The sequence below is a fragment of the Taudactylus pleione genome, unplaced genomic scaffold (assembly GCF_031769625.1).
Source record: "Taudactylus pleione unplaced genomic scaffold, aTauple2 ptg000611l, whole genome shotgun sequence".
NCBI lineage: Eukaryota > Metazoa > Chordata > Amphibia > Anura > Myobatrachidae > Taudactylus > Taudactylus pleione.
Genome location: NW_028285013.1, coordinates 650,110 through 677,373, shown reverse-complemented (window position 1 = coordinate 677,373; position 27,264 = coordinate 650,110). Strand labels below are relative to the sequence as shown.

General features: G+C 45.4%; 1 long non-coding RNA gene across 1 annotated transcript in view; it reads right to left on the bottom strand.

The window, feature by feature from the left end:
• Positions 1–6,201: 6,201 nt before the first annotated feature.
• LOC148480508 (uncharacterized) overlaps positions 6,202–27,264 on the bottom strand; it is a 37,848-nt gene continuing 16,785 nt past the window's right edge. Inside the window, exons 2-3 of the long non-coding RNA XR_015871975.1 lie at positions 11,744–11,985; positions 6,202–6,327 (exon numbers count right to left, since the gene is read on the bottom strand). This is a non-coding gene — a long non-coding RNA (uncharacterized LOC148480508). The remainder of the gene's footprint in view (positions 6,328–11,743; positions 11,986–27,264) is intronic.

Below are 27,264 nucleotides of genomic sequence, written 5' to 3'. Positions count from 1 at the left end.
TAAAGTGTGCAAAAAATTTCTGATTGGCTAATGTAGCTTGGAAATTAACAGGAGCAATTTTATTGGTTAGTGTATGAGTCATGTGTTCGACAGGGCCAGAAATCTCTGGAGAGTTATGATAGGCTTGATGCAGTGACATGCGTAAGCAAATTTAAATAAAGAAATGAACCCCGGGAAATATGCGGGGATCCACAGCTATAGAACAATTGTTTCATTGTGGGTAACATGTTTTTTGAGCAATAAAAGCGAATGTTTCATCCGTACGTATTCTGCGGGTAAACACAAACACGGACAAGAGTAAAGTTTCTTGCATTGTGTTGAAAAAAAAACAACAATTAAGCTAATTGATACATTGATTGGCATGATACGATTGATGGAGGTAGGCAGAATAAAGGAGCAGGTAATCGACATCTGACATGGCCACTTCCGTTCCCTTCAAGCCATTTCGGGGATGTGCGCTCGCTATTTCGCACGCTCGTTAGTTAGAGGAGGGGTCGTCTGAGTTTGGGGTGGATTTTTAGATACGAGCGAGCCCTTGAATTTAAATATTTTTGTACGTACGCCTAACATACGTGCGCCCGCTTGCGAGTGGGTCTGAATCAGGCCCTATGTTCCCTATCACATGCGCACCCGCATACACACTAGGGTTAATTTGTGTTGGGAGCCAATTAACCTACCAGTATATTTTTGGAGTGTGGGAGGAAACCAGAGTACCCGGAGGAAACCCACGCAAGCACAGGGAGAATATACAAACTCCACACAGGTAAGGCTATGGTGGGAATTGAACCCATGACCTCAGTGATGTGAGGCAGTAATGCTAACCATTACACCGTCTGTGCTGCCCTCATGCACATGCACTGGTCACATAATCAGACCAAATCCACGATACTGTACCGTACAGATGGTACTGGAGGTTACTAAGCAACATCATAAACAACCTGGCAGTAACATAATTGGCCCTTTCCCATCACATGCACTGGTCACATGATCGGACCAAATCCACGATGGGTATTCAGACATAACACAAATGAAATTAAGGTGATTCTTTATGATTTTTAGAATATTTATATCGGTGTCTATGCTTATATATACAAATGGTTTAGAAATAGGATTGCCTTAAACCCAATAATATGTTTTTTTCATTTTGTGAGAAGCGGATGTGAAATGAATTAACAAATGATTAACACACAGGTGTTTTTTATCAGTCTGAGTAAGGAGGTATATAAGGAGCTTTTTGGAGACAGCAGAGTTGGAGCTCTATTATCCAGCAAAACGCGTTAAGCTATTCCTACCAACGCTGGATTTTGGGGCATCTCCTGTATTTGGTGGATACGGAGGACCTTCTTTGGTTATTACACCTACATCATTGGAATAAATCCTGGCACTATTGGACTAAGGATACAGCTACAAGTGGACCTACATCTTCTTTTTGCCATTGTAGTGATCTGTTAATTGGACTGCTTCTATCCAACCAATCCACTTGGTAACTATTTGCTGTGCTTGAATCTACAATAACTTTGTATTGAAGTCCTACCAGGATATTATCTATTTACCAACTACATCCCATCAGGGGCCCCCCTAGCAGCTGAACAAACTGTTTTTAATTTTAATCAAATGCTCCTATGAGAGAATACTCAATTTATATGAGTATGCAATAAAAATGTTTTGTTAAATTTACATCCGCTTCCATACAATTTTATATATATCATATATATATATATATATTATTTATTTGTTTTATCCAATATACTTAAGCGCTGGTCACTTTTACATATATTCATTTAGAGGTTGACAACTTCTAACCAGCTGCTTATTGATTGCGCACTTAGTATTCTTTCTTTATATCCCTGTTTTCAGTCTGGATCTGGCAGCGCTGGGCGACCGCGTGACCCCTTAGTGACATGTGACATCACACACCGTACGTGCTTTGATAGAGAGGACACATGCCTAATGGCAGCATCTAGATACCCTTCACAGCAGGAGTCAGGGAGCGGTCAGGGCACATGCTGCACTGCTGACTCTGTCAGCCAGGACCTGCAGGGCTGAGGACTGAGCAGGCTGAAGGAGTGTACAGCAGCTTGAGGACTTGAGCCAGGGAATTTGGGATCTGTCTGTGATGTAGTGAGGAAGGTGATGGGGCTGGGGTCTGGCTGAGGAAGGTGATGGGGCTGGGGGCTGGCTAAGGAAGGTGATGTGGCTGTGGGCTGAGGAAGGTGATGGGGCTGAGGAAGATGATGGGGGCTGAGGAAGGTGATGGGGGCTGAGGAAGGTGATGGGGGCTGAGGAAGGTGATGGGGCTGAGGAAGGTGATGGGGGCTGAGGAAGGTGATGGTGGCTGAGAAAGGGAGTGGGACCAAGTTTCAACCCACTGGCCTAGTCTGGATTCTCTGGAGGGTGACACTCACTGGTCTGGACTTTCTGAAGCGACTGGAGGCTGGTCTCCTGCAATTAGCTCTGCAGCTATCTGTTACAGCCCAGCAGGTGAAGTTACTCAGTCTTCTGTAGGGGGCTGGAGGGAATTAATGTTTGTTTTTATTTATCTTCTGGCTGTGGGGGCAATGAATCAGTGTGTGTTATTTTATTTCCATTGGGAGCAATCATTGGAGGGGTGCACCATTTCCTTAGTTTGCCAGGGGTGCTTGGACCCCTAGATACACCCCTGCACAGATGCATAATCCAGAGACCCCTCTTTCAAACAGAGCCCACTACTAGTTTCTAAAGTCATGAAATCACTATACTGTAGTACAGTATCTAAGTCTGGGATGCACTGTGTGTGACTCTAGACTGGCTCTACTGAGCATGCGCAGAACTATGAGACTCTAATAAGGGAATTCAATATGGAGCGAAAACTCAGTTTTTGCGTTAATATCGCACCTGACGTAATTATCGCAGGTTTTAGTTTTACACCGTATTCAATTTCAAAGACTTTTCGCAGGTTCGAAAAGTCTTTCATAAAAAACGGGGATAACTTTTCACCATTGAATAGGTGTCGAAAAAAAGTGCAGAATTGGGGTTTAGTGGTGCAGGCTTAAAAAAATTCACCTGCACCCCTGGGAATGTCATTTTAAAAATAACTGTGTCAAAAAAAGTTTAAAAAAAAAATAGGGACACCCCAAAAAATTAATTTAAAAATGGGTAAAAATTGTTCAACAATAGGGAAATAGGTTCAGGGCTATTCTGCAAGTATGCGGCAGGTGTTTTCTAGAATAGATTTATAGCGGCAGGTGCACAAATGCAGAATTTTTAAAAACTTACTTTAGGGACATCAAAATATGCTAGTACCCATTTTCATGTACCCCAAATTTGATGGGACCACTTAAAAAAACGAAAAAAATAACCTAAGTGCTCTTCTGCATCACTTCTTCAATGTCGGGAAAAAAACACCTGCCGCAGCTATTTAAATCCCCGACTTTCATTTGCAGGCTAAAACGGGGGTACCCATAGTGATCCCCATGTTTTTACACTTTAGGGGGGTCCTACAATTTTTTTCAGGTAAATTCCGTTTTTTTACGCAAATCCCACTTCGCAGGTTCCCGTTTTCGGAGGTTTTATATTGAATACGGGGATAAAGCGGGCGCGTGCCCGATACTTTGTCCCAGAAAAATCTCCGATGTGGAGCGAAAAGTCCAGCACTGACTTTTCGCTCCCATATTGAATACCCCTCTAAATGCCATAGCACTACTCCCAGGGCGCTATGTGGGTACTGTATGGAGCGCTGTAAACCACTTTCTTGAGCACACAGTGCATCAGCAGAACAGTGGCATAAAGACAATGTATTGAGCTCAGTTGGCTTTGATAAAAAAATACTGAACTTCAATTGCTAGGTCTGCAGTATATATGCAATGCTGGGAGTGCATCTTTTTGTTCAACTCAGATACTGTACCTGTATAAATGACACAACTCACACACCACCAAGTCCTGTAGTGAAGATTTCTAAAAAAAAAAAAAAGGTCTCAAACCTGTGACAGCCACTCTTGTAAGCCGATCACCAAACCTATAACCCACAGTTGCACCAGTTGTATACAGCACGCATTGCATCAGTGTAGTGCTGATTGCACTGTGTCACTCCAGATCAGCTCCAGTGGGCATGCGCAGAACTATGAGACTCAATATGCCACAGCGTAGCACGACTAGCAGGGCATTACATGGCGTATGGAGTGGCTCCACTGGGCATGTGCCGGAGATCCCAAGGCCCAGAGCTGTCAGCCACCACAGCGCAGACCTGATGACAGTGCCATAAGTGTGCGCTTTAAAACGCAGTCGGTTTGTAATACTGAGACCGCACTTTTAAACAGAGCCCACTATTAGTTTCTAAAGTCATGAAATCACTATAGTGTCTAAGTCTGGTATGCAGTGTGTATGACTCCCTACCCACTGGGCATGTGCAGTACTATGAGCCTCCCATACGCCACAGCATAGCGCGACTAGCAAGGCGAAACATGGCTATGGATCGGTTCCACTGGGCATGCGCCTGAGATCCCATTGCAACCCCCGGTGCTGTCAGCCACCACAGCGCCGACAGTGCTGCAAGTGTGCAGATTAAAACCTCTCTTTCAAACAGAGCTCACTACTAGTTTCTAAAGTCATGAAATCAAGTCTGGGACAGCGCCGACATTGACGCAAGTGGGCATTTTAAAATGCTTAGTCAGTTTGTAATACAGAGACCCCACTTTTAAACAGAGCCCACTACTAGTTTCTAAAGTCATGAAATCACTATAGTCTGGGATGCAGTGTGTGACTCCCGACCCACTGGGTATGTGCAGTAATATGAGACTCTAAACGCCATAGCGCGACTAGCAGGGCACTATGTGGGTACTGTATTGGAGCACCGTACACCACTTTCTTGAGCACACAGTGAGTCAAGCAGTACAGTGGCATATTGTAGCATAGAAATGCCAGGTGGTGGGAAGTTTTGGATAATGTATTGAGATCAGTAAGGGCTGGATAACAATACTAAACTTCAATAGCTTGGTCTTTCTTTATGCAATGCTGGGAGGGCGTCTTTTTAGTCAACACAGATATCTGTATAAATGACAGAAATAACACACCACCAAGTGATTTCTTTTTAATCCTGTAGTGAGGATTTAAAAAACATCTCTATATATTTTCCAGGTCTCAAACCCGTGGGACAAGCACTGTAGCACGGGGATCACCTAACCACTAGCCCACATAGCAGCCAAATCAAGAGCTGCACCTGTCATGTATGTGATGTTACGTCTGCGAATTACAGCAGACAATGTGTACTATGAGCCTCCATACGTCACAGCATAGTGCGACTGGCGTATGGAGCGGTCCATTGGGCTTGCGCCAGAGATCCCATTGCAACCCCCAGAGGTGGTAGCCACCACAGCGCCGACATGCCGACAGTGCCACAGGTGTGTGGATTAAAACCCCACTTTAGAAACTAGCAGAGAGCTGTTTAAAAGTCATGAAATCACTATAGTGTTATCTGGGGATAGCGCCAACATTGATGCAAGTCTGTGGATTAAAACACACAGTCAGATTGTAATACAGAGACCCCCTTTTCAAACAGAGGCCCTGATTCAGACCCGCTCACTGCCGAAGGCAGCTCGCAGGTCTGAAGGGCATTTTTTTTTTCAGCCCAGCCTCCTGGCCACTTGCTAAGCTGTGGGTGATCACCCACAGCTTTAGCGATTGGCAAGGTGATGGTCGCGATAGTCGCGACTATCGGGGCTTGCGACGAGACCCTTGTGGTAGGGTCTCATCTGCCGCAAGCCCCAGTGAGCTTCCGGCTCTAATAGTGATGTCAGTGGGGCCTCCCCCAATCGGCAGGCGTTCCAGCCACCCCCTGAACCCGCCTACCAAACGGGGCAAGCTGTCAATTAACATCAGCAGCCGCCCCTTTTGGATGCGAGCGCTGGAGCGAGTGATTTCTCGCTCACTCTGGGGCTCATGCACGCCACGCGTACGCACTTCCCAGCCATCGACCAGCTTGCGAGTGCATAGCACTTGCGAGCGGGTCTGAATCAGGCCCAGAGCCCGCTACTAGTTCCTAAAGTCATGAAATCACTATAATCTGGGACAGCGCTGACAGTGCTGACATTGACACAAGTGTGCAGCTTCAAATGCACAGTCAGTGTGGAATACAGAGCTCTGTGTGCGTGGGAAATATTTTTATAAAAAAATACAGGACTCAGGAATGTTTTAAAACTTTATTAGACATTCTTCTTCAGCTCTGATTCCATGAGGGAAACGCTGTACTATAGTGTACCGAATCACTGCTTCTGTCAGTCAATCATCTGGCGGTGATACAGAATATGCATTGGAAATCTGACACATGCGTGTGTAGTTTAGGAAAAGTGACACCTGTTGGACAAAAATTTGTATTACACTTTATGACTTTTTTCCAGTTCTACGCTACGTTCCCTTATGGAACGTTCTGAGTGGCACGACTCATGGCGTAGTGTGTGGCGTGAGATGCATGGCGCGTTACATGGCGTATGGAGCAACAAACTAGCTGGGCACATCTGTATGTGCAGGCTGCTTGTGTGCTTTAAAACGAATGAAATTGTTAATGTTAGAAAAAAATTGACGTAGAGTCCTCTTCAAAAAAGCTAAACCAGCCCCAGGCTCCTGAGAGAGTCCTGGTTAAAAAAATAAGGGGAAAAAACACTTGTGCTGAAACACCTGTTTCATCAATTACCTAGTTCAACACAAGTGACTGCAATCAGAAAGTAGGTGGAAAGTCCAGGAGCAGAGCAATTTGTACTGGGTAGAAAGTGTCATGTTGGAGGGTAGGCAAAATACAATGCAAAACCATAAAAAGGGTAGTCAGGATGTAGTCATAATAGCGACAGGAGGTATGCCGGAGCTTAGAATGCCATCACCAGAATCCCGACACTTATCAGAATCCCGGTGCCGGCACCCTAATTGCTGGCATCCCGATGGTAAGTATTGGGTTTAGGGGGAGGGTTAGGATTAAGGGATAGGCAATAAGGGGAGCATTAGGGTTTGGCACTAAGGGGGTAGGGTTAGTTTTAGGGTGCAAGGGGGGAGAGTTAGGTGTAGGCAGCTGGGAGGGAGGCTTAGGGGTAGGGTTATTATACTGACCGACAGGTGTTGGTATCCCAACCCTACTGGGAAGCCAGCATTGGGCTTTTGACTGCCGGGATCCTGAGCGCTGGCATCCTGTATCCAACCCGGTTAGTCCAGCTCACTTTCAGTTTGCCTAATTCTACCCTCCAACATGACCCATTCCACATGGTACAAATTGCTCTGCTCCTGGACTTCCCGCCTAATTTATGACTGCAGACACCTGTGTTGAACTACTTAATTGATGAGACAGGTGTTTCAACACAGGTGGCTGCAATCATAATTTAGATGGGAAGTCCAGGAGCCAGGGCCAAACTGGGACTAAAAATAGGCCCTGGCATTTAAAGCACACAAGCCCACCTGGCGTCAGCATCTGGCTCCTGGCATAGACTCCTCCCCTCATTATTTCTGACTCCTCCCACTTAGTTTATGCTCTTACACATACAGTATAACTAATATTAGAACAACATTCAAGTTATACATTATTCTCTATTAAAATACACACAAAATCCCTACAGATGGGATGCCGGCACTTAGAATGCTGGCGCCAGAATCCCGACACCTGTCAGAATCCCAGCACCGGCATCCCGAAGGTAAAAGGGAGGGTTAGGGTAAGGCACTTAGGGGGGAGGGTTATTAACGGAATTCTGATTGCCGGGATCCTGAGTGCTGTTCCCCCGTACCCATCCCATTTAAACATGTGACATAGTCAGACATTTGGTACTTTGTTGGTTTTGTTAATTAAAGCTGGCACTTCATTGTTGTAGGTCACACACAAGTAAAAGGGAAGCATTTTCCCAATGACCAAGCCCTGGCTTAGCAGTTATATAGAATAAAGCTGGCCACACATCTAAAGATTATCTGTCCAACCAGCCAACTAGTTGATTGGTTGGAATGAAAATCTGGTAAGGTATACAATCAGCAATTTGCTCCCAAACGCTGGAAAATGGACCAAAACTGTTGTTTGAACAAATAGTTTAGATCAAACATTTAACAAACTTGTCTGAACAATCATTTTCATCTGCTTTCTGGCATTTAGGAGCAAATTGCTGATCATTTAATCCCATACGTTACCAGATTTTCATTCCAACCAATCAACAAGTTGGCTGGTTGGATGTAAGTTGGTCTAGTGCGTGGCCAGCTTAAGATAGTGATCATTGTAGGAATTTTTCATGGCCGGGGTGCTGAACACTGAGGACAACACATCTGTGCACATCATAGCAGATCCATTACTTGTCTGCCGCAAGACCCAGTGAGCTTCCGGCTCTAATAGTGATGTCAGTGGGGTCACCCCAAACGGCAGGCGTTTTGGTGTATTGTGTAGTGTTGGATGTAGGATTTTGTTAGGGCATTAGTGATCACCGAGGATGGCACACCTGTGCAAGATGCACGCACTAGAAAAGGGATGTGACTCTCTTTGAGGGGCATGGTCACATGGCTCGCCCCCCTCTCCATGATTCATACAACAGAAAAGGAGACAGATGATGGTTAAATGAATATAAACATGAGCCATAAACACCCAAACCACAGAATAATGTGGGCCCAATGTGATCTCACATGCTAACATACACAAGGAGAACACAGGAAACAAACATTTGGATGCAAATTAATATTATACACAATTAATCTCATATTTAGTAATACACTGGTGCTCAGCAAACATTTGGGAAGGAGCCGCACTCACAGTCCTCCTCACCCGGGCAGCAGACATGAAACAGTCACTCCTGCACTCATGTGAGGGGGCCTGAAGAGTGTGACACTGAGCCCAGATTCACACTGTGACAGCAGCCCTGTTGCTGGAGCCTGCAGTGATATCACTGCCTACATCCCCCCCAAACAGACCTATACTACATATCAGGGCCCCCCATTCAAAGCATGGCCCCCAATTCATAGTAAGACAAACAGTAGGGCCCCCAATTCATAGTATGCCACACATAAGGGCCCCCATTCATACTATGCTAGACAGTAGTAGTGCCCTTTATAACACTTTATTTCATGCAATAGTAATGCTCCTTATAACACAGTAATGCCCCGTATAAAAAATTATGCCACACACAGTAATACCCATTAAAACACATTATACAACACACAGTAATGCCCATTATAACACATTATGCCACACAAAGTAATGCCCATTATAACACATTATGCCACGCACAGTAATGCCCCTTACACATTATGCCGTACACAGTAATGCCCCTTATAAAATCACAAAACTTAGTGCCTGATTCAGAACCATTCGCTCAGCTGCGTTCGCACGCTGCTGGACGATTTTTGCAATATGCGTATGCGGAAGCATCGCATTGCACGTGCATGTACCAGTCGCTGCGATCGGGAAGAGAACGCAGAAAGTACACAGACGGCACCCGAGATTGAGGGACAGAATATGCCATTTGTGGGTGGTAACAGGGTAAGGTCGATAGAAACGGGAGTGTGGTGTTGTGAACGCAGGCATGCCAGAGCATCGAAACGCCTTTTCTAAGGCATGCATAATTGTACACATCACTTGGTTGTTTAAAACACTGCAGCACTCGCGGTGCTTGTGGTAGGGTATGGTCAGCCACAAGAGCTCAATATGCTTCTGATGATACTCAATGTTACCGAATGTTGCATACACTTCCTGGAGATGACGTGTGCTACGAAGGGAAAGTGGGCATCTAAAGAAATACTGCGATCGCACGCCAAGACATAGTGGGCGCATTAATGTCTTGCCGTGCGATCACGGGATTTGCATACTTGGGCAGCTGACGGCAGCGTGCGAATGCAGCTTAGCGAAAGGGTCTGAATCAGGCCCTTAGTTTCGTCCCACCAGTGAATGTGCTGTGCAACGTGGAATACAAATGGAGATGGATATATAAAATATAATTGTCTTTTCTCCTATCAAGCATTCAGGGGCGTATCTATAATGGGTGCAGGGTGTGTGGTGCACATGGGCCCCTGAGACCAGGGGCCCCCACACTGCACACCCTGCACTCATATTATCTAATATTTATTTCTCTGAGGTTCTGGGTCTGGTTTCTTAGCCCTGCACAAAATGCCGGAAAATGGCCGCCGCGGCCATTTATTCACCGTTTTGTGCATAGACAGCGAGGAGATCACCGTGAAAATGGTGGCTGCCCCAATTCCCCAGCAATCTGCGCATACGCAGTGGACTCTGGGCACAGACTAGTGCCCAGAGTCTACTGATGCTGCGGTCGGTGGTCAGACATGTCAGTCTGCTGCCAGCCACCGGGGAGAGAATTGGGGGTCCCAGATGGAGAATGTACACGGCCCCCTCCTCTCTTAATATGCCCCTGCAAGCAGTGATACTTGTAAGTTACTTTATAAGCTCAAAACTTTTTTAATCTTAAAGGACCAGCAAATTGGACTTATGTACAGTTAGAATAATAAAGGTGATAAAGGGTACAGTGTCAGCCTTATGATAAAGGCAGTTAGCTAGCGTACACAGTTGAAAGGCACTGCAGGGGTTACTACCAGTCACTCTTCTAGTGTGTGTACAGTGGCGTATCTATAATGGGTGCAGTGTGTGCGGGGCACACGGGCCCCCAGGTCCAGGGGGGCCCCGCACCGCACACATTGCACCCATATTATTTTAGACTTACCTGTCCGTGGTCCCACGTCGGGTGTCTGCGCTGCTCAGAACACCGGAAAATGGTTGCCACGGCCATTTTACGGCATTCTGCACATGCGCAGTAGACTCTGGGCACCCTCCTAGTGCCCGGAGTCTACTAACGCTCCTGTGGCTGGTTAGCCATATCAGTCAGCTGCAGGCCACCGGGGATAGAGGAGGGGGCCCCACACAGGGAGTGCACACGGGCCCCCTCCTCTCTTAAGATGCCCCTGTGTGTTTATAATTACCTTCAGTCTTGCCATTCTCTCTCTATGCTCGACAGAGGTGAAAGTCACTGCAGTGACCTCAGTGCTGTGCTCCAATCAGCAGCTGATGGTGTCTGCCTGTTTGCTTTGTGTGCAGGGCTGCATGGGGATGGAGGAATCGCAGGCAGAAGGATCCATTCTACAACTGAGCCTGTCAAGTAAGATAGACTACTAGCTAGATACAGACCTGTTGACTGACAGTACCGGTGTCACCACCAAAGGGGATGTGGCTTAACAAGTTGGTACCTAAACCATTTCTCCTGAAGAAAACTGCTGCTGCTGGTCAACTGGACCGGCCCATCTAGCTATTGGCCCTTCTGGCATTTGCCAGTACTGCCAGATGACCAGGCTGGCCCTACCAGGAGCAAAGCATTTTGTATGGGATGGAGCGGGTCACATTGGAGGGTCTGCCTAATTTGCCTAAATTAAGTGGCATTTGGTAAATCCCAGATTGATCACATGATGAAGCCGCTATCTTGTCACTGAGATTCCAAGTTTGTATATAAATCCCGGTGGCTGATTGTATACTAAGAAGCTTTGAGATGTTTATGCCGCACAAATGAGATGTTTCAATGTTTCTGTAGCGCCCTCTGGACAATTTATATGATACTTTATACTGGGGAGGGAATATTATCATAGCAAACACCCTGTTATGTGGTTACATGAGATTGTTATTAGGAGACAGATTATTCTCCATGTCTGACACATTTATTACTGAAGAGGAAGGAGGTTTTTGTACAGCTCTGTATCACTGTGTGAGAGGGGAACCATAACCATGCTGACAGGAAAACTCTGCCTCATCTTCTGCACTCACTCCACTAATTGTTAGTTTATATTCAGTTCCAGATCCTGATCCAGTGAACCGGGCTGGGACTCCTGTATGTCTGCTGCTTGTTGAAAAAATAATAAGCTTTGGAGGTTGTCTTGATTTCTGTTGGTACCAGGCTATGTAGCTGCCGCTATAACCACTGGTTGTACATGAGATGGTGACTTCTCCTCCTGGTGACACAGAGATATAACCTGGGGTCTGAGTCATCACAATCTGCCCACAGGACCCTGGGGATTAGAGGAGACACAGTCATTACTGATACATGTCTGTATATAGTCATATAAATCCTGCTCTGATTATTTATGTTACATGTATAGATTCCCCTACACAGCACCATGTAATGTCCCCAATCTCTCACCCTGAATATAAATGACTATCACAGCCAGTAGGTAACTGTGAGACACCATCTTGCTGTATCTGGGCTGTCAGATAGTCACTATAAGACATCTCCTGTACAATGAGATATATATAGAGAGTGACAGGTGAGATGTGACAGGAAATACCCAGAGACTGTGTATGGAAATGAGATGGAAATTCTCTGGTGTCAGTGTGACAGTGACTGGTGTGTACTAGAGACAGGATCTCAGTGTAATGTCCTCTGTAGTGTCAGTGTGACAGTTACTGGTGTGTACTAGAGACATGATCTCTGTGTAATGTCCTCTGTGGTGTCAGTGTGACAGTTACTGGTGTGTACTAGAGACAGGATCTCAGTGTAATGTCCTCTGTGGTGTCAGTGTGACAGTGACTGGTGTGTACTAGAGACAGGATCTCAGTGTAATGTCCTCTGTGGTGTCAGTGTGACAGTTACTGGTGTGTACTAGAGACAGGTTCTCAGGGTAATGTCCTCTGTGGTGTCAGTGTGACAGTTATAGGTGTGTATTAGAGACTGGATCTATGTGTAATGTCCTCTGTGGTGTCAGTGTGACAGTTACTGGTGTGTACTAGAGACAGGATCTCAGTGTAATGTCCTCTGTGGTGTCAGTGTGACAGTTACTGGTGTGTACTAGAGACAGGATCTCAGTGTAATGTCCTCTGTGGTGTCAGTGTGACAGTTACTGGTGTGTACTAGAGACAGGTTCTCAGGGTAATGTCCTCTGTGGTGTCAGTGTGACAGTTATAGGTGTGTATTAGAGACTGGATCTCAGTGTAATGTCCTCTGTGGTGTCAGTGTGACAGTTACTGGTGTGTACTAGAGACAGGATCACAGGGTAATGTCCTCTGTGGTGTCAGTGTGACAGTTATAGGTGTGTATTAGAGACTGGATCTATGTGTAATGGCCTCTGTGGTGTCAGTGTGACAGTTACTGGTGTGTACTAGAGACAGGATCACAGTGTTGTGTCCTCAGTGGTGTCAGTGTGATAGTTTACATGATCTCAATGTAATGTCCTCTGTGGTGTCATTGTGATAGTTTACAGGATCTCAATGTAATGTCATCTGTGGTGTCAGTGTGATAGTTTACAGGATCTCAATGTAATGTCCTCTGTGGTGTTAGTGTGATAATTTACAGGATCTCAATGTAATGTCCTCTGTGGTGTTAGTGTGATAGTTTACAGGATCTCAATGTAATGTCCTCTGTGGTGTCAGTGTTATAGTTACTGGTGTGTACTAGAGACAGGATCTCAATGTAATGTCCTCTATGATGTCAGTGTGACAGTTACAGGCAGAAGCTGGCTGGCAACTTTTAGCCTGGTTGGCAAATGCATGCAAGTGACCCTAACTTTTCTACCTGTGCATAGCAATAGAAAAAATGGTGGTCAATAAGATGTTCTCTGTGTATTTGGCGATCACTGCAATGATCACTGTATTAAATGGTGGGGACATTAATGCTCTCTGCATTATATGGTAATCACTACAACATTCTCTGCATTATATGACACTACTGATACCCTGTGTGCTGTGAGTTCCTTCCACATAAAATCATGCTTCTTTTAGTGGGTGTACACCACTGCCTAGGACCTTGCAGGAGAAAGGAAAATTCTAGAGCATGTGTAATTGTCCACTACCCCTAATATGCCATCACACTCCTCCGAATGCTCCATTTACACCACCAGACTCCTCCACATGTCAATTTCATTCTACCTGACCCCTCCATGGGCCCCTTTTATGCCAGTAGACACCTTCCACATTCCCTTTTAATGCCACATGAATCCTCCAAATGCCCCTTTATGCCATCTGTCCTCCATTTTCTAGTATTATCCCCCACCCATTTTGTATTATGTACTATCCCATCCTCATTTTGTATTATGTGGTATTCTCTCCCCCACCCCTTGTTTTGTATTATGTTGTATCTCCTCTCCCTCTCACTTTGTATTGCACTGTAAACTGTTCCCCTCCACACTTTGTATCCCCCCAAGCAGCCCCAACCAGGGGCATCTTAAGAGAGGAGGGGGCCCATGTGCACTCCCCGTGTGGGGCCCCCTCCTCTCTTCCCAGTGGCCGGCAGCCGACTGATGCAGCTGGCCAGCCACCGGAGCATTAGTAGACTCCAGGCACTAGAGTGTGCCCGGAGTCTACTGCGTATGCGTAGAACACCGGGAAAATTGCCATGGCAGCCATTTTCCAGTGTTCTTAGCAGCGCTGACACCCGCCGCAGGACCACGGACAGGTAAGTTTAAACTAATATGGGTGCAGGGTGTGTGGTGGGGGCCCCCCTGCACCCCTTATAGATATGCCACTGGCCCCAACCCAGATTCAGTTCACTTAAATCTTTTATGAAATTACATGTACCTTGCTCTGTTTACAAGCACATTCAGGGGCTGGCTGGCAACTTTTAGCCTGGGGGGCAAGTACAAGACAGTGGCCCTGATTTTCGATAATCACTCTACTCCGTAAACATTCGGTATTGTGTACAACTATGAATCAGGCCGTCTGCTAATACTCTTATGCAGATCTCCAGTAGTGCCCCCAGTAGTGATCCCCCCTATGCAGTGCTTCCAGTAGTGGTCCCCCTTGTGCAGTGCTCCTTCTGCCCCCAGTAGTAAGTCCCTTATATAGTGCCCCCAGTAGTAGTCCCCCCTTTGCAGTGCCCCCAGTAGTGGTACCCCTATGCAGTGCCCCTTATATAGTGCCCCCAGTAGTAGTACCCCCCATGCAATGCCAATAGTGGCATTTAAAGGGTGCACTTATGCAGTGCCCTTTAAATAGTGGCTACAGTTGTAGTCCCCCCAGGAGTTGTCCCCCCCTTGTAGTGTCCCTAGTAGTCGTCCTCCCCTTGTAGTTCCCCTAGTAGTAGTCCCCCCCCTTGTAGTGCCCCCAGGAGTAGTCCCCCCCTTGTAGTGACCCTAGGAGTAGTCCCCCCTTGTAGTGACCCCAGTAGTGGTCCCCCCCTTGTAGTGACCCCAGTAGTGGTCCCCCCTTGTAGTGCCTCCAGTAGTGGTGACCCCCTTGTAGTGCCTCCCCCACCACCCAGAGCTGACACACACACGTAATAAAATAAATAAATAAGTAAACACTTACCTGAATCCCAGCTCCTGCCGCCGCCATCCGCTCCTCCGTCCGTCCTCCCGGGCCACGCCCGCTCAGCATTATGGGAGAGACCTCATGACATCATGACGTCTCTCCCATTATCCACTGCAGGAGCCAGAAGATGGAGCGGCTTCGGCAGTGGGCGCAGTAGCAGTCAGTGAGAGTCTGACAGACTCTCATTGGCTGCTGATTAAAACAAACACACAGCTGCCGGCTGTATGTTTGTCAGTCACTGTGTAGCGCTGACTGAACTCCATCCGGTTAGTGCTACACACGCGGTGCAGTCTGTGTCACAGAGACACAGACTGCCCTCGGCCTGGGATAGTATATGGCGCTGCAGCCCAGGGGGCACATGGCACCCTGCCCCCCGGCCCAGCCCGCCTCTGAGCACATTGTACCTGGACTGGCACACACTGCTCCAATCACTTAAAATCCAGGTAATTGCTAATTCTTTCACAGATCTGCCTGTCTTGTTTCACTGAGACAGCAGGCTACCGCTGCAGGTGTCAGGTTATGGTTGCTGCTAGATCCTAGTTGGAGAAAGGACCTCTCTGATGTTTCACGTCATATCCATGTGGGTGTCTTCTAATGATGATGCCCTATACTACCTACACATGCCATACTCACAGAGCCTCTCGCTATGCCTGCTGCTGTGACGGGGACCGGCACACACATCCAGTAACAATATCAGCGGCAAACTCATACTGAAGCCGCACAGTTAGTTATGTTCAGTCTCTGGAGTCTGGCAGCGGCTGCGATGTGGTACTTCCCTGTGCGTGCATGCCTTAATGCAGTCTTCCCTGATTGGTGGACAGCTGATGTTATCCACCAATCAGTGTTTTGGAACTCCTCGGCAGTCGGCAGGTACAGTGGAGAAAGTTCCAGACATCGCTAGCGGCAGCCGGGACGCAGGCAGGGAATGCTTTGGTCTGTAAAATGTTGTCGAATATTTGGAAATACTTTTGCCTTGAGTTCTGCAAAAGACACAACTGTGCTACAAAATATTTCTCAGAGTTTGAAAAAACCAGTTACTGGATGAAGCGGTATTAAACCATTCCCAATATTTAACAAATGGTCAGCAAACTGATCGTCCATTGCGTTGCCATGCAGACGAACTCTCATATTTGTAGCTAGTCGCAAAGTGCGAACATGCTTCCAAAGATGTGATGATTTAAGGCATGCGTTAATTTCATCCGCCATTGTTTCTTTCGGAATGACCGGCAATTATTGTCGGAAATCTCCAGCAAATACAACAGTGACTCCACCCATTAGTAAATCATTGCCTCTTAAAAATGTAAGTTTTTATTGAGGGCCTGGTAAGCATTCTTGTGTGACATGGTGCATTCATCACATATAATGACCTGACATTCCTGCAGAATCTGAGCTTTTTCTGTTCGTTTAGTGATATTGCAGATGGGAGTTTCACTTCAGGCCACATTAAGCGGTAACTTGAAAGCTGAATGTGCTGTTCTTCCACCAGGGAGCAAAGTTGCAGCAATTCCAGTAGAGGCCACAGCAATAGCTATCTTGGAATGTTCTCGAATTTCAGCAAGTTACAACTTGATGAGAAACATCTTACCTGTTCCTCCCAGTGCATCCTGAAAAAAAAATCTTTCTCCTTTTTTTGGTACTTCTTCCAAGATGGTAATGTAAGCAGCTCTTTGATCATCCGTCAGAAGTGGTTCATTCTGTGATATGTAACTCAATTCTCAATTCTTCAATGCTGTGTGATGTCTCTAATCATCTCTGTAGTGATTGTATTAGAATTCCTGTCGGGAGTAGGAAGGCCGATGTCCTGGATTCTTTTGCTTATCATTTCTAAAACCTTGTCTTCAATAAAGATGAGAGTTTGATTGAATATTGCAGGGGTAAATTCAACATTGGCACCAGAATTCATCATTTGAGCTTGGAGACGTATGTCTTCAGAAAGACTCTCTTTGTGTATATTCCATAGTTTCATGGGATCTGCAACTCCACAATTAATGATGATGATTGCAAATAAAATCCTTAGGTTTTTTTGGCGATTTAGTCACAGCAGCCTCCACCATAGTTGCATCCCAATGTGCATCATCCTCCAACAAACCTCTCCATAGGCAGGCCTCACGAAAAGTGTGACAAACTTCCCCATCATAAGGTCTTCAAAGGAAGTAGGACCTGTAATGGTGTAAAGCAAACTTTGGAGATAGAAGCATTCAAAATTTGTCGGATGTACAGTGTAAACACGGCCAAGAGCTTCTGTTGCTCTGATACCAGGATGACCATCTACAGCGACTCCCTATTTTCTTTGCATAAAAACGTTTTGAGAAGCATTCCATGTGTAGTATTTTGGCAGCTCACAGTAGAGCAGGGTCCTTGCAAAGTCATAATTTTGACACCGTTCGAAGAAAGAAGTCCATGTTGTTTTTGGTGGATGCATAATCCTCTATTGTACATATAGAGGATTGTGGGCCTGATTCAGAGCCGAACACTCTGACCAGAGCGCTCGCTCTGAATCAGGGCCCTCCTACCTGTTCTTGGAGCGGCCTCATGGACGCTCGCATAGCTGTGTGTTACCACCCACAGCTATAGCGAGCGTCCATGATGATGGTTCATCGCGACCATCGGGCTTGCGACGAGACCCTGCGGCAGGGTCTCGCTGCCGCAAGCCCTGGAGTGATTTTGGCTCTATCAGAGCCAAAATCACTCCCACTGACATCACTACTGATGTCAGTGGGGCCGGCCCCAGACGGTAGGCATTCCCATGGGAACGCCTCCGTCTGGCAGCCACGCCCCCAGCATGCCCACCAAAGGGGGCATGCTGTCAGTCACCATCGACAGCACACCCCCTTTGGTGCGAGACCCCGAGCGACAAATTCCTCGTCGCTCGCCGGGTCTCGTGCTTACGCACGACGGAGCTCCCTCCGTCATGCGCATGCGCATTCGGGCACCATCGACCCACTTGTGAGCATCCTGCGCTTGCAAGCAGGTCCCAATCAGGCCCTATGTATCCACCAATAGCCATTTTCCAGGTGTACACTGAGGTGAAGAACTAAAGGGAATCTATCATGAATTGGGAAACTAAACATTCTCCAAACTGCTTCATTGCTACTAATGTACCTGCCCATTTGGTAGTTTTCAATCCCATTGATAACAGATCCATCTTGTTGAAAAGAAAAAACTGCTTGATCACTACCCTTATTGACATATTTGCATTTGATGGACTTGATGGAGCTGCAGTATTCAACATTAATGTGCACCTGAAATAACCTTGACCGTAAAGGACAGTAAGGGACAACCCACTTGTTGTCAATTTCAAACTCTGTCGGAATTTCCAACTTTTACCTTGATCTTCGTAACTCTTCCACCATCTTCAGAACTTCTCCTTCTGTATAGGGGATAGCCATCCATTCCAGTCTGAGTTTCCTTAATGAGATTCCTTGGATAATTCTTTGTACACTTGTCTTCTTTCATGCATGGAGAAGTAGGATTGATAGTTCCGCAAGGTCCATGAATCATGTTTTTGACGATGAAATCATAGAGGACGGGATCTTCTTGAGGATCTGGAATGTTACCTGATATAATCTTATCAACATCACTCGATACGATGTTGTTTTTGAGCCACACCAAAACATGAGCATGAGGCAAACCTCTCTTCTGCCACTCAAAAGTGTACATCCAACATCGGACTTGACCAAAGATGTGAAATTTTGCAATGGAGTTCAGGAACTGTATGAGCTTCTGGCGAAACACTCTTGCCATCAAATCATGCTGATCAAATTGTTTCTGCCCTTCCATCAATTCTGCCTGAATTTCAGGCCAACTGGGATTGCAAGTAAAAGAGGTCAGGTCTCCCATAATTCCTAACATACGTCATAGCATCCTGTGTATATTCGTGTATGTGACGTGGACTTCCAGTGAAAGTTGAGGGCAAAATAACCAATTGACCTACTTGTGTAGAATTAGCATCGTTGTTCATAGCATCTCGGAGATGTATGTACTCATCTGCACGGAGCTTCTTCTGGTTGAGTTTGAAATACAAAAGTCGTTCACTTTCAATTTTGGCGAACATGTCTACAACAAATTGAATGAAAAGTCGGCAGCATCGTACAATAAGGTTGAAATCATTTTCTCGCACCATCAACCTATAAGAATAAAAATTCATAACAGATACTTTTTTAGCTGTAGGCATCTCTGTTGTTGGGATCAACTTGCTTGATTTCAAAATGGAATCCATCTTCTCCCTGCCAAATGATAAGCGGATATTGCACATACACGTTGAAGGCGATTGTCTTTTTTCTGCAAAACTATGGGCCTGATTCAGAGCCGCTCGTAAGCGTCCACTCGTTCGCTCCGAGCGATGTTCGCACATCTGCGCATGCGTACGGGTTGTAATACGCATGCGCGAACCAGTCAGTGCGGCCGAAAATCGTGTGCTCGCTAAATAGCGAATGCCTGCTAATTTGAGTGACAGGAGGAGGCATATGTGGGTGGTAACAGGGGAAGGTGCTTGAAAACGGGGAGTGGAATTCCGAACGCAGGCGTGCCAAAAGGTCAAAACGGGCGTTTTAAGGGTCTGCATAATTAATACAGCAGCGTCATCGGCCACGTCAGTTGGGTGTCTTTTAGCCAGAACTGCTCGCATGATTGCGGTAGGAAAATGCAACCACAAGAATAGCGAGCAGTTCATTCGCCTTTCGATGTACTCGATTAATCTAATAAATAGCGGAGATGACGTATGGTGCGAGCGGCCAGGGGGCGTTTTTATCAAAATAACGAGCGCATGTTTTGTACGCTCGTTCAGACATGGAGGCGTCAACAGACCGCAAAGAGCGAACGGTCAATTTAAATAGCCAGCCCCTTTTTATGAACGAGCAAGCGCAAATAGCGTCCGGCTCTGAATCAGACCCTATGTCCCTCTTATTAAATTAATTCCCTGCAATAACAACTGCCACCTCATTTATAACTGGGGCATTGAAACGTTGCTCGGTCTCTCCAGCTGGTGTCCTGTCAGCTTGAATGACTAACCTGTAATCATCTGTCGGCATACGATTCAGTGCAGTTTTGAAGCTTTGTACGTAATTGTTATATCTATCCAAAAATTACTGTAACTGTAAGATAATATCCGCAGGTGTCCCTGGAATGGTGGTGCAATGATGCTCTGCCTGTTCCCATTCATCTTCCATAAAATATATTTGAAGGAACTGGTGCTCTTCATTTTCAAGGGGTAACATGGCTCCAATTCTATGAAAAACTTGCCCTTGAACTTTGAATGTCAGCATAAATCCCCGTTCAGCAACAATGCTCGTTGAGCCAAACGAAGTCATTTGAAAAGCAGAGTTGCACTGTCTGATGTTCTGAAGAAAATGTTTTGACGCATCCGTTTCATGGGCTATAAGTGACTTTAGTGGTTCTGGAGGTGTTTGAAGTATAGACAGACTTACTTTTCCATTACAGCAACGAATGCCTTTAGTTTTACCACTCCACTTCAGAGCACAACAATGAGGGCAGGCATGTTCCATCCTCCCAATGACAAACCTTTCTGAAATAGCCACTGCACTTACTGGATTGTAAAATAAAGTTGCACCTTGTAATTCCAAACTGGTAGATCTCATAGCAACTTGTCTTGTTCTTTCAGCTTCCAGCCTTGCATTTCTTTCTTGCTCAGATTCTTCAGCTCTGGCAACAGTATGAGCTGTGCGATAGCGTTCCAATCTTCTAAATCTCTGTTCTTGAGATTCTACTGTCCGAGAAGATTGTTTATTTGCCATTAACATTTTATTCCTTGTGAAATTGTTTTTATTTCTACCATATCTAGCTCTTTTCTTTGGTGGTATTGTATTATTTTAACTTCCTGCGTACCAGAAAAGAACAATAATATATTAAGGAAGATTATATGTGGACTGAAATCTAAAATTGCACAACTGCTAACACGTTTGTAAATCAAAACCAAAACAAATGCACGCTTGTATGTCCAATTTCACGATCTTCGCTTGTAAAGTGTGGATTTGTATAGAAAGACAGTAGGACAGAAGGACAAGTAGTCGCTTTTGATATAGTATAGTAGAGATAGAAAATAAAAAATATTAGATAAGCTAAATCCTTTTCTAATTCTGTACTTGACCTGTAGAGGGCAAATGCTATGCAAAAATGAGTTTTTTAATTAATTAAAAATTACCAGTAATTAATTTTGATTTCGATTTTTTTTAGTTCCCTCTGCCGTGTTTTCATATGTGTATTCGTATGTAAAATTTCACGATCTTGGCTTGTAAACTGTGGATTTGTATAGAAACACAGAAGGACAGAATGACAGAGGGACACATTTTCGCTTTTATATAGTAGATAGATATATATATATATATATATATATATATATATTTATATAAATACAATTTTTTAACACAAAACTTATCCACCATTTCACCTGTGCAAAGTCATCTCCACCTAAATGAGTACGGGGGGGGTCAGGGGGTCCGAGGGCGCATGCAGAAGTTTTGCCTAGGGTGCCTAGAAGTCTAGCACCAGCCCTGGCAGTGCCTGTTTTAGGTAGGAACTGCAGCACAGCTTAATTTCCAATCCTGCTTCTTGCCTCTATCAAGCTCCACACTCATGTTGTGTGCTCTGCCTCTGTGCCTTCAGCACTGCTGTTGTAGCCAGCCTCCTCCACCCACAGCAATGTGACCTGCTGCACTGTTGCAGACCCCCCCCCCGCAGTGTGATCAGCCCCGTCGCGCTGGTGAGGGGGGCACAGTGAGCCCCCTCAGCCCGGCACAGAACCAGTGGGGTACACAATCAGCTTGATCGCTCCCCCCACAGGCATAGGAGACTGCTGTGGCTGCTTCTTAGCAGCCATGAGCAGTCTCCAGGGCAGCCCAGCACACAGCGGCATGTGCTGGGCTGCTGTGTGATGTAAGAGGGGAGGGGGAGAGGTGCCAGACCTGGGCCCCTGCCGGGCCCCTCCAGCAAGCCAGGGCCTGGGTAATTTGTACCCACTCCCCTCCCCTTCTCGGCACCCCTGAGTGTGATCTGCTGCTGTAGCCTAGCCAGCCCCCATCTCTCCACAGCAGTGTAGCCCCCCCCTCTCGGTATGAGCTGCTGCTCTAGCTGGCCCTGTCCACCCTGCAGCAGTGTGAGCTGCTGCAGTGTAGCTAACCAGCCCCCTCGAACCCCACCCCATGTACATTGATCTTCTGCCCATGACAGGTGCAGCAACATGACCCAGCATAAGCAGACAGATGGCACCTCTGGGTAAGTTTTACTGTAGATTGCTAAGCAAAAAACCCCACAGTTCTCTCTACCTGTTTAAATATATATATAATATATATATAAATAAATAAAAGAGGTGGGGATGCGCCAGTCCCTTATTTTGCCAGGGCGCTCAGACCCCTAGATATACCCCTGTGTCAGTGTGACAGTTACAGGCTCCTATGCAATCGAAAACTTGTTTGCTGTGTATACTCTTTGGTTTTATGATGACATTTGATATTATTATACCATTAGGGGTATTCAATATGGAGCGAAAACTCAGTTTTTGCGATGTTTTTGCACCTATGACGTCATTATCGCAGGTTTTGGTTTTACACCGTATTCAATTTCAAAGACTATTCACAGGTTCGAAAAGTCTTTGAAAAAAAATGGGGATAACTTTTCACCACTGAATAGGTGTCGAAAAAAAGTGCAGAATTGGGGTTTAGGGGTGCAGGCTTAAAAAAAATAGCCTGCACCCCTGGGAATTACATTTTAAAAATAACTGTGTCAAAAAAAAATATATAATAGGGACACCCCAAAAAATTAATTTAAAAATTGGGGTGAAAAAAAATGGGAAAAAATTGTTTAAAATTAGGGAAATAGGTTCAGGGCTATTCTGCAAGTATGTGGCAGGTGTATTCTAGAATATATTAATAGCGGCAGGTGCACAGTTGCAGAATTTAAAAAAAATTACTTTAGGGACATCAAAATATGCTAGTACCCATTTTCATGTACCCCAAATTTGATGGGACCACTTAAAAAAACAAAAAAAATTACCTAAGTGCTCTTCTGCATCACTTCTTCAATGTCGGAGAAAAAAACCCTGCCGCAGCTATTTAAATCCCCGACTTTCATTTGCAGGCTAAACTGGGGTTCCCATAGTGATCCCCCATGTTTTTACAGTTTTAGGGGGGTCCTACAATTTTTTCCAGATAAATTTCATTTTTTTTCCCAATTCGCTCTTCGCAGGTTCCTGTTTTCGTAGGTTTTATATTGAATACGGGGATAAAGCGGGCGCGCGCCCGATACTTTATCCCAGGAAAATCTCCGATATGCATCGTAAACTTCGAACGCGAAGTTTATGTTTCATATTGAATACCCCTCCATATTTGTTCAATGATTAGATTTAAAATTTTTGCAATTTATTTTAAGTTTCTCAAATAGACACTGTTGTAGAGTTTACATATGAGGAAAACTATATACAGGTAGTTGTACATTTGTGTATCCACCTATGTAATTAGAACTGCACACATCCTGTAACATTGTATTATTCAATATATATGTTTTATACACCCATAGGATGGGACAATCATCATCAGTTCCAAATCTTGAAATCAGTTTATATGGGGGTATAAATTATGACTCCTTACTAATGTATTTCAAAAATGTGTGTAAATAACTGTAAGGCACAACTGAAACAGGAGAACATAACTGGCTTTTGTACACCCTACTGTACTGTACTTACATGTTACTGCCTCTGATCTAGTTCTTCAAGTACAATGGCTGCAGGATACATACAGGGCCGGCAACAGAAATCTCGGGACCTGGTATACTGATGTCTATGGGGGCCCCACCTCACCAAGTTCCCCTCCCCTGCATGTGTGATATGTGAAGCATGAGAATGTTAACTGAATGAGAAGCCTTCCTTTAAATAAAGTAAAAATACACTATGACTTACCACACTGTCTCTCTGTCACTGATGATGCAGGCTGTAGTTCTTGTCTGCCGTATTTTGCAAGGTCTTCTTGATGACAGTGCTGTGGATGCCTCAGGGGTAGGAGGGATGGTGTCTGCAGTCAGCTATCCACAGTACTCATCATCTTCCTCATATTCAGCCTCTCATCACCATCCTCAGCCCAGAAGCCTTTCTCTGCCCCCAGCCCCATCGCCTTTCTCTGCCCCCAGCCCCAGCCTCTGTCCCCAGCCCCCATCACCTTCCTCTGTTCCCAGCCCATGTCACCTTCCTCTGTCCCCAGCCCCCATCACCTTCCTCTTCCCCTTCATCTTCCTCTATCCCCAGCCCCATCACCTTCCTCTGCCCCAGCCTATGTCACCTTCTACCCCAAGCCCCTTCCTCTGTCCCCAGCCCCAATCACCTTCCTCTGCCCCAGCCCATATCACCTTCTGCCCCCCAGTCCTTCACCTTCCTCTGCCACCAGCTCATGTCACCTTCCTCTGCCCCAGCCTGTCACCTTTTTCCTCCAGCCCCCGTCACCTTCCTCTGCCCCAACCCATGTCACCTTCTTCCTCCAGCCCCCATCACCTTTCTCTGCCCAAGCCCATGTCACCTTCCTCCTCCAGCCCCTGTCACCTTTCTCTGCTACAGCTTGTGTTACCTTCTTCCTCCAGACCCCATCACCTTCCTCTGCCCCATCACCTTCCTCTGCCCCAGCCTGTGTAACCTTCTTCCTTCAGCCCATATCCGTTTCCTATGCCCTCCTCATCTTCTGCCGTATACAGGTTCCATCCCATCATCTTCCCCTTCTGCAGCCCTCTGCACATCAGCTTGCCTGATGTGCGGCGATGTGATGCTTAAAGGTCAGGCCCGGGCCACAGCAGAGCCACCTGGAAGAGCTCAGCGCTGCCCGGGCCAGACTACAGGGGACCTGGAGCTGGGTGGACGCTATGGGGCTCGCCGGCTGGAACAGCATCCGCTGCCTGCAGCCCCAGTTTGTGCCCATCCTGTCTTCAGGGCCCCTCTGGACCCGGTACGGGTGTCCCCTTAGTCCCCCCTGTTGCCGTGCCTGGATATATACAAGTCTAATGTACATATCTATAGATGCCTTCAGTACAGAAACACCACCACTTGTGCCAGGTATACATGACAATTAATGACAGCATAGGAAGGTGGCTTGGGTGTGCTAGTATTAAATGCAAAAATCTCATTAACCTATTTAAATACAATCACATCTTATCAGAAACATTGAAGATTTTCCAGGAAAATTGCATTTTGCTTTATGTTTAGATGCAAATTTGGCAGGAAAAACCAGAGTAAATCTGAGCCATTTATCTCTAACATAATAAATACAATAAAATCAGTATTTACTTTCAAAATTACTACAGGTTCTGAGGCAGAAGGGGAAGTGAATCAGGGATACTTTGCCCAAAAGAAGCGTGTACTAAAATGATGTGTATGTTCCCCCATATGCAGAGTTGTACTGTATGTATCAAAGATGCAGCGGCAGCTGTATGTGCCCTCGGCTTACTACTAATCATCATCAGTGAGTACTTGCACCTATCCTACACCAAGTGCAAAATATACATCTCCAAATAGGTGTTTTGCTTATGTCCAGGACATCATCATCATCAGAATTTGCTTGGGGACATCCTCACTGAGCTGTGCCTCATAGTATCACACTTCTGCCTCTTCAATCATAAGTATAGGTGCAATCAAGAGGTGAATGTCTGTGCCTCATCCGTTATTGCCTGGGCTCATTTTGGGATGTGCACTGAAAATTATTAAAAGTTAAATCTATTATAGTAACTGTATTTTAATCAATATAATAGTAATATCTTGGTGAAGATTCTCTACCAGTGGTTTTAAATGGAAACATCCACCTGGGTGAAATGAAAGGCTGCTTCTTATTGGCTGCCTGTTTATGAAGTAGGCAGGTTATTGGCCAATTTATGTCACATCAAGCGAATATTTCAGATAAGTATTTACGACACCCACTCAAAACTGAAAACCGCAGCTACTGTAAAATGTAGAGAAATAAACTACAGAATACAAATAGCTATCCCAAATTTTACCCATTTTTCCAAAATAACTTTTTTGAAACATTGAGTCAATATTTCTCCCGACTTTACTATTTAATAAAAAAGGTATGGTGGGCATAAATTAGTTATGGAAATATAATCATTTTGAGATCATTTGCTCTGACCCCATGGGAAAGACACAAAAAAGGTTCCAACTATCCCTACAAGCTCCATACTGGTGATTGTCTTAGTGATATTATTGTACTGTACAGTATAGACTTGGTTAATATTTTTTTTGGAAGGAGTCAAACCTAACTGAAAAGCCTAACGCTAATGCTAAATTCCTTAGTATTGTTCATCAAGGTTCTAATCAATTCCCCAGGGCTAGAAGAATATCTGGTAATTGGCAGACAGATGTTTGTATATCTTTACTGCCCCCTGGAGGATGTATGAGTATTTTGCAGTTTAGTACTACTCATAGCACAAGATCCAGAACCAGGATGAAGGTTAGGGGACACATGGGGCAATTTTGATGAGTACATCTACACATTTCAAGCAAATCATAACAGATTGAGAAATAAATGAATAAAAATCACTCCTAATATTCTATGGTAGAATATTTCTTGGAGATAGGGCACCAAAGTCACATGTTATCTGAGCAGTGAGACATTTTACAATGACGCTGCCATTGCTACAGCTACAGCCATCTGACCTGCAACTAAACAAAGCTGATTGATCACTAATAGGAAGCAGTGAATAGATTACAATCTTCTAGTCAGAATATTTTTCCTTGAGTTTAAAGTCTAAACTGAGAAGGGTAATTGGGAGGTATGAGGCTGCTGATTAGTAATTTATCCCCAGTCTAGTATAAGGATGGTGTGTAATAACTTAGAAGAGGCATTCGATGGTTGTGATCTTTGAGCCTGATTCAGTAAGGAACGCAATTGCTAAGCTGCATTACTTATCCAAATTGTATTGTCCAACGCAGCATCGGATACTCTGTGGAACATCGGCCGGCTGAGGTGACCCATGGGATCAAGCAAGCTAGCTGCCACAGATGAGAGGAAGAGGCCATGAAATCTCCATCAGCCGACAGGGATACCGGTCTCTTCCCTCCCTCC